Consider the following 6,586-nt stretch of genomic DNA (forward strand, 5'->3'; position numbering starts at 1 on the left):
GACTGTTGGACTAGTGTCTAAGTCCATAACTATTTTGATATGTACTTGACCCGATGGTGCATGGTCCTTTTGGGTTGCCTTCACCAAAGCAACTTGATAGGATGAATTATGGAGAGAAAGGATTAAATATGATTTATTAATATATTATGCGAATAATATATTAAAGGAGAAATCATATTGTTTAATTAATATTAGTCAAGAATTAATAAGAATTAAGTTTGTGACTAAAAGAGATTAATTAAACTTAAGGGACTGGAATTGTAATTATAAGATAATTGCAATTGGGCTATGGATTGCCTTATATTATAAGGTTGGACGAATTCTATGGGGAAACCCATTGGAAATCGTCCAAGGCCTTTAAGGAAAGGAGTCCATGGGTTGCTTAGGGCTTAAGCATCCAAATTAGGGTTTCCTTGTTAGATAACCCTAATAGCCTCACTATATATAGAACCCTTATGCTCCAAAAACATGGTGAACTGATAATCTAGGGTTTCCACACGTTTTTGAGTGCCTCCTTCTCTTCTCTTCCTCATCCTCTTGCTCTTGGTGTTTTTGAACCATTAGAGGAGTGACATTTGAGACTCTAAGCTTTCTAAAGTCATTACAAGGAGGATTTGAGATTGTTATTGCTACATAACAATCAAGGTATGATCTAAACCCTAATTATATGTTATATTGATTATCATATGCTAGATCTAGGGTTTATAGTCTTGGATAAATTGCATGTACAATAGAGAAACCTAGATCCAAGCATTAGGGTTTGTATGAGCACATAGGATGTCTTTTGGCTAAAACCCATCAATCCTCTATGGACACAAGCCATCTGTCAGCCATTTCCAAGTATTTGGTTGCCCTTGCACCTCTCTGCACTTGGAATCCAACCCTAAATTCAATGCCAAAGCTGATGATTGTTATTTTGTTGGTTATGCTGCTCGTACTGCTTACCGGGTATACAACAAGAAGACGAAACAAATTGTGGAGTCATTCGATGTTCGTTGGCTTGAAGAGAATGAGACAGACGCTATAGTGGGTCCTGATTGGTTATTTGATTACACATCTCTATTCAAATATTTTTGTGTGTCGTCTGATAACCAAGCTGGGTCTTCATCTGGCTCGAAGACTACAATTGAAGACGATGAGGAAGAGGTTGTCTACACACCACCATTGGTTTCTACTGTTGATCTTCTGGTGGATTCATCTGTCTCAACTGCTTCCCCAGAGTCTCCAACATCACAAGCTGCTACAGATGCTGATGCTACTCCTCTAACTCCAGTTGAAAGAGAGTTCATGAACCAAGATGCTTCCACTGTCACTCAAAATCTAATGGAACTTCTTTTTCCCGAACAAATCACAAATGAGTTTGTAGCAAATCCACCACATGACGCCAGTACATCTACCGTGGATTCTTCAGCACATGATGGAGCCATTAATATCCATAATCTTCCTGTCACATTCAATGACATCACTCACGAAATTCCCTATCGCATACAACGCGATAATCCGATAGACAACATCATTGGCCGGCTGAGGACGGTGTTCTAACAAGAAGTCAGAGTGGAGACGTCAACACATGTCTCTACTCTTGCTTTATTTCTCAAATAGAGCCCAAGAATGTCGACATGGCTTTGAATGAACCCAGCTTGGTTGATGCCATGCATGACGAGCTTAATCAATTCGAAAGGCTTGGGGTCTGGAAGTTGGTGGAGCTCCCTAAAGGCAAGAAATCTCTCAACACTAGATGGGTGTTTCGGAACAAGCAAGATGATTCAGGTGTAATTGTAAGAAATAAGGAAAGATTGGTGGTTTGTGGGTTCAGAAAAATTGAGGGTCTTGATTATACAGAGGTTTTTGCTCCAGTTGCGCGCTTGGAGGCTATTCGTATCTTCCTCGCTCACGCTTCTCACATGAACTTTACTGTATACCAAATGGACGTCAAGATAGCTTTCTTGTATGGCAAGGTGAAGGAGGAGATTTATGTTGACCAACCCCCTGGGTTTGTTAACTCCAAACTTCCTAATCATGTCTACAAGTTAGACAAGGCTTTGTATGGATTACATCAAGCTCCCAGAGCCTGGTATGCTACACTCACACAGCACTTGCTCGACCATGGCTACTCCCACGGCACTATCGATCAAACCCTATTCATCAAGCCTGTCGGTTCAGACCGGATTCTTGTCCAAATATACGTGGACGATATCATCTTCGGGTCGACGAGTCCTCAGCTTTGCAAAGAATTCGAGGACGTCATGAAAAAGCGGTTCGAGATGAGTTTAGTGGGGGAGATGACCACGTTTTTGGGGCTTCAGGTCAAACAGTGTTCAGCCGGGATCCTTACTCATCAAGCCAAATATGTGGACGATATGCTCAAGAAGTTCGGGTTCAGAGATGCTAAAACTGCTTCGACGCCCATAGCAGAGAGACCATTGCTAAATCCCGATCTTGAAGGCAAATCCGTAGATCTCACATACTACAGATCAATGATTGGATCGCTGATGTATCTGACTGCGAGTCGCCCAGACATTATGTTTACGGTCTGTCAATGTGCGCGCTACCAGGCTAATCCGAAACTGTCTCATCTTACTAATGTTAAAAGAATTTTTTGGTATATCAAAGGCAGCCCAAAATTGGGTCTTTGGAATCCGAAAAATTCCAAGTTTGACCTTTACGCTTTTGCAGACAACAATTATGGTGGTTGTGAACTTGACAGGAAATCGACTTCAGGCGGATATCAATTTCTTGGAGATAGGTTGGTGTCTTGGCAATGCAAGAAGCCGCATACTGTTTCAACCTCAACAGCAGAAGCAGAATATGCAGCTGCATCTGCCTGCTGTTCTCAAGTCATGTGGATCCAACATCAGCTGTTGGATTACGGTTTGAATTTTCAAGAAACCCCTATATTTTTTGATAATGAGGTTGTGATCCAAATTGCTAAAAATCCAGTCCAGCACTCAAAAACCAAGCACATCAACGTGAAAATTCATTTTATTAGAGAATGTTATGAGCGCTCGCTCATTCAGCTAAAACAGGTTCGCTCTGAAAATAATGTAGCGGATTTGTTCGACAAGCCGTTTAAGAAAGCTCGATTCGATGTGCTGGTCAACTTTTAAAAAATGATTCGCTTTGAGGATTAATTTTTGTTTAGGATAATTTAAATTTGCGCATTTTATTTTTATTCTCTTCCATGCACAAATTTAGGGGGAGAAATAAACAAAAACCATTCAAAAATTAGAAAATTAAAAATCCAAAAACAATAGAAAGTTAGAAAATCCAAAAAAAAAAAAAATTTGTGAAATGATGTGTTGGGAAGTGATATCAAAAGGTGATAACAGGCAATCTGGATATGTGTTAAGTACCAAAGCTGAATTGTCTAGACTCTGTGTTCGATGTGCTGGTAGGCACGAAGAATTTAATGGACTTGACTAGGCAAAGATGAACCTAAGAAATCAAATGACTTGACAAATCTTGACCTAGATAGATCCGTTTAGCCTAACAATACGACGCTCGGATAGGTTGAGCAGGGAGATATACATGAGAATCCACCAGTCACACTAAACAACCCGTATCTAGAACTGTGGTTTTACTTTTCCTTGATGTACGGATTCTGTCCTTAATTACAGTATTGACAGAGCAACTGGGGAATTCTGATAAAGTAGGTCTGTAGAAAATTATTTTCTTTCTTTCTTACTGTTAGTCATATGTTTCCTCCTTTACGTGATTGGAAGAGATCCGATCTGGACTACAACATATGCAAATCTATTTCTCTGCATATTATACTATGAAATTCTTCCTATCTGTTAGCCATATGCTGTCTCCTTTGTGTGATTAACAATCCGACCTGGTACAAAGCATATGCAAACTTCTACTCCTCAATCCCTCTAAAAACTATAATTAATAATAATCTAAATCTATCCTCTCTATGAATAATAGTCTGCTCACCTAAAGTAAGGAGTATCTCGGAAGTTCTTGATTATTGGGGTATATCAGGAAGCGGGAAACATGTTCTAGTACACCTAAAATTGAACAATTCTAGATTGTCTGTAGATCTCATTGCTCAATTTAGGTGGACAATAATATCCTTGCTCGTCGTCAGATGAATGGTCCTTAGGAATTTTTATCTAGGAACGTAGGATCAACTTGTCTTGTCACTTATAGCATGTCCAAAATTTGTCACAATTTTTCGTGTTTAAGTGGACCACAATACTGGCGATCGACCAGATTTATTCATGAAAGGGGAGGTATTGATAAATTGAAAACGATTGTCTAACAACTTTGATCCCACATCACAAAAGGTTAATCAATTTCCAGTTAGAGGATTAAAGTTAGTTTAGAATTGAATTTTTATTATTATTATCCTTTTATTTTGTGTCATCTTATTTTATTTTTATTTTTATTTTTAATTTTTTATTTTTAGGAGTGATATAAAATTTCCGTTTAAAATTTTAATCCTCAAAATGATTTATTTTTGAAATTTTTGAGTATTGGGCTTGGGATTTTATTTTAATAAAAAAAAAGGAAAAGGAAGCCCAAGGATAAAGAAGTATATAAAGGGGTGTGCGGTTCTTAACTGGTCACTGTTTACTGATTTCAAAAAGCAACCGCACACACCTCTCATCTTCTCTCTCTCGAAAATCAACTCAAATCCTTCATTTTTTTAGAAATTGAAGCTTGATATCTGTAAGAACTAATAAATTGACACCCTCAATATGATTTTTATGCAAAAAACGATCAAGAATAGATGGTTAATCGGGGGTTTTTATTCCCGACTGTGTGTGCGACCACACATGCCATGTGTAACCGCACATGTGTGTGCGGCTGCACACTTCGTTGTGTGCGGCTGATGACGTGTGCGGCTGCACACTTCCTTGTGTGTGGCTGAAGACGTGTGCGGCTGCACACATCCTTTGAGTTATAAATCACGTGTGCGGCTGAACACTTTTATGTGTGCGGTTGCACACATCTACGTGTGCGGTTGCACACTTTATTGTGTGTGGCTGACCATGAACAGTTGGAATAATTCTATGACTGTACACTGTGTGCAATTGCACACTCTGTGTATGGATGGATATAGGTGTATGGTTGTATTCCCAAAATTGAATTTTTTTTCCCATGTTTGTTTTTTTTTTCAGATTAACATGGGAGATCTTGAATTTGCAAAGGTGCACAACTCAACAATCTTTCTTCAAAAATCCTCCAGCTGCTCACAATGATCTAAAATTCATTGTTGAAGGTCTTAAGAAATGTTGTCTGTTTCATGCTTTGACGACTAGTCCGGTGATTTATCAGAATTTGATCAAAGACTTTTGGAGAAGTGCAATCATCAAGAAAGATGACAAGAAAGAAAAGTATCTTGAAGCAACTATACAAGGAAAAAAGATTTTGATCTTAAAAAGTGTTATTCGAGAATCACTTCAAATCAATGACAGGCCTGAGTATTCCATGGAAATTGATGTATATCAACCTCAAGACGTTCTGGACCACATGGGGTATGAAGGATTGTTTCCTCCTACCATCAAGAAACTACTTCCTCCTTGCTGGAAATATTTAGCTCATGTATTTGTGAGCTGTATTTCCGGAAGGAGATCAAGACCAAACGAAATCTCTCTGTTCAACACAGGAGCCATTATAGCCTTGGCTTCAGGGATCGAGTTTAATTTTTCAGAATTTATCTTGGACGAATTGATTCTAAATGTTGAAGGAAACAAAAGAGACAAGTTTTTGATGTACCCAAGATTTCTCCAAATTATCTTCAATGCCATGCATTCTGAGCTCAAAAGAGGAAATGAGACACTGGATCTTAAGTCTGTTGGTCCAAGTGCATTTGGATTGATGAAGCAGAAAAGGGGTGGAAAGTTTGTTTTTGAAGGGAAATTCCCTTAAATAAGATTTGGAATTTTTGCTGAAGATAATGATCAATCAGATTAAGAAAATCACTCTAATCCTACAGAGATAGATGATGTTGTGATTTCAACTTCAGAGCCAGAGATTGAAGAAGTTCATGAGTCTCCTATAACAATAGTGGCAGAGGAACATAATCGTCTACACAATGTAGAAGTTGAAACACAGTTTGGTCATGAAGAAGGCGATGAGGATCTTCATGAAGATGTTGATTTTCTGAAAGAGATAGATTTTACTGGGATCAGTGATGATCTCCCTTCGTGCATTAAACTCAATCTTGACGATAATGAATTTCGTCCATTTCCGGGGTTTGATAGCAGGTGATTTAAAAAGGTCAATGAAGTTGCTCAACCAGCAACCAAGAGTGGGGAAGAAGTTAATGCTCTCAAAATTTTGCTCTCCGCTTCCAATCCTATGGAGGTCTCTTCAGGTCAAAGAGATGTGATTTCAGAGATTCCTCCCTCTGATTCAACTGTCTCAAGTTCTGCTCCGCTTTTGAGTGAATCAACACAGCCACAAACCTCCCAGTCTCCTTTGAAAAGAAGTCGATCAGATTCAAGACTGGCAGTGCCCTCTGTAAGCCAAGCACCACCAGTCTTATCCACTTCTACCACCACTACTGTCACTACTACCACTACTACAATCTCTATTCCACTACTACAGTCAGAAGAAGGCTCGAGCACAATATTTG

The sequence above is a fragment of the Lactuca saligna genome, chromosome 1, assembly GCF_052625555.1.
Source record: "Lactuca saligna cultivar CGN05327 chromosome 1, ASM5262555v1, whole genome shotgun sequence".
NCBI lineage: Eukaryota > Viridiplantae > Streptophyta > Magnoliopsida > Asterales > Asteraceae > Lactuca > Lactuca saligna.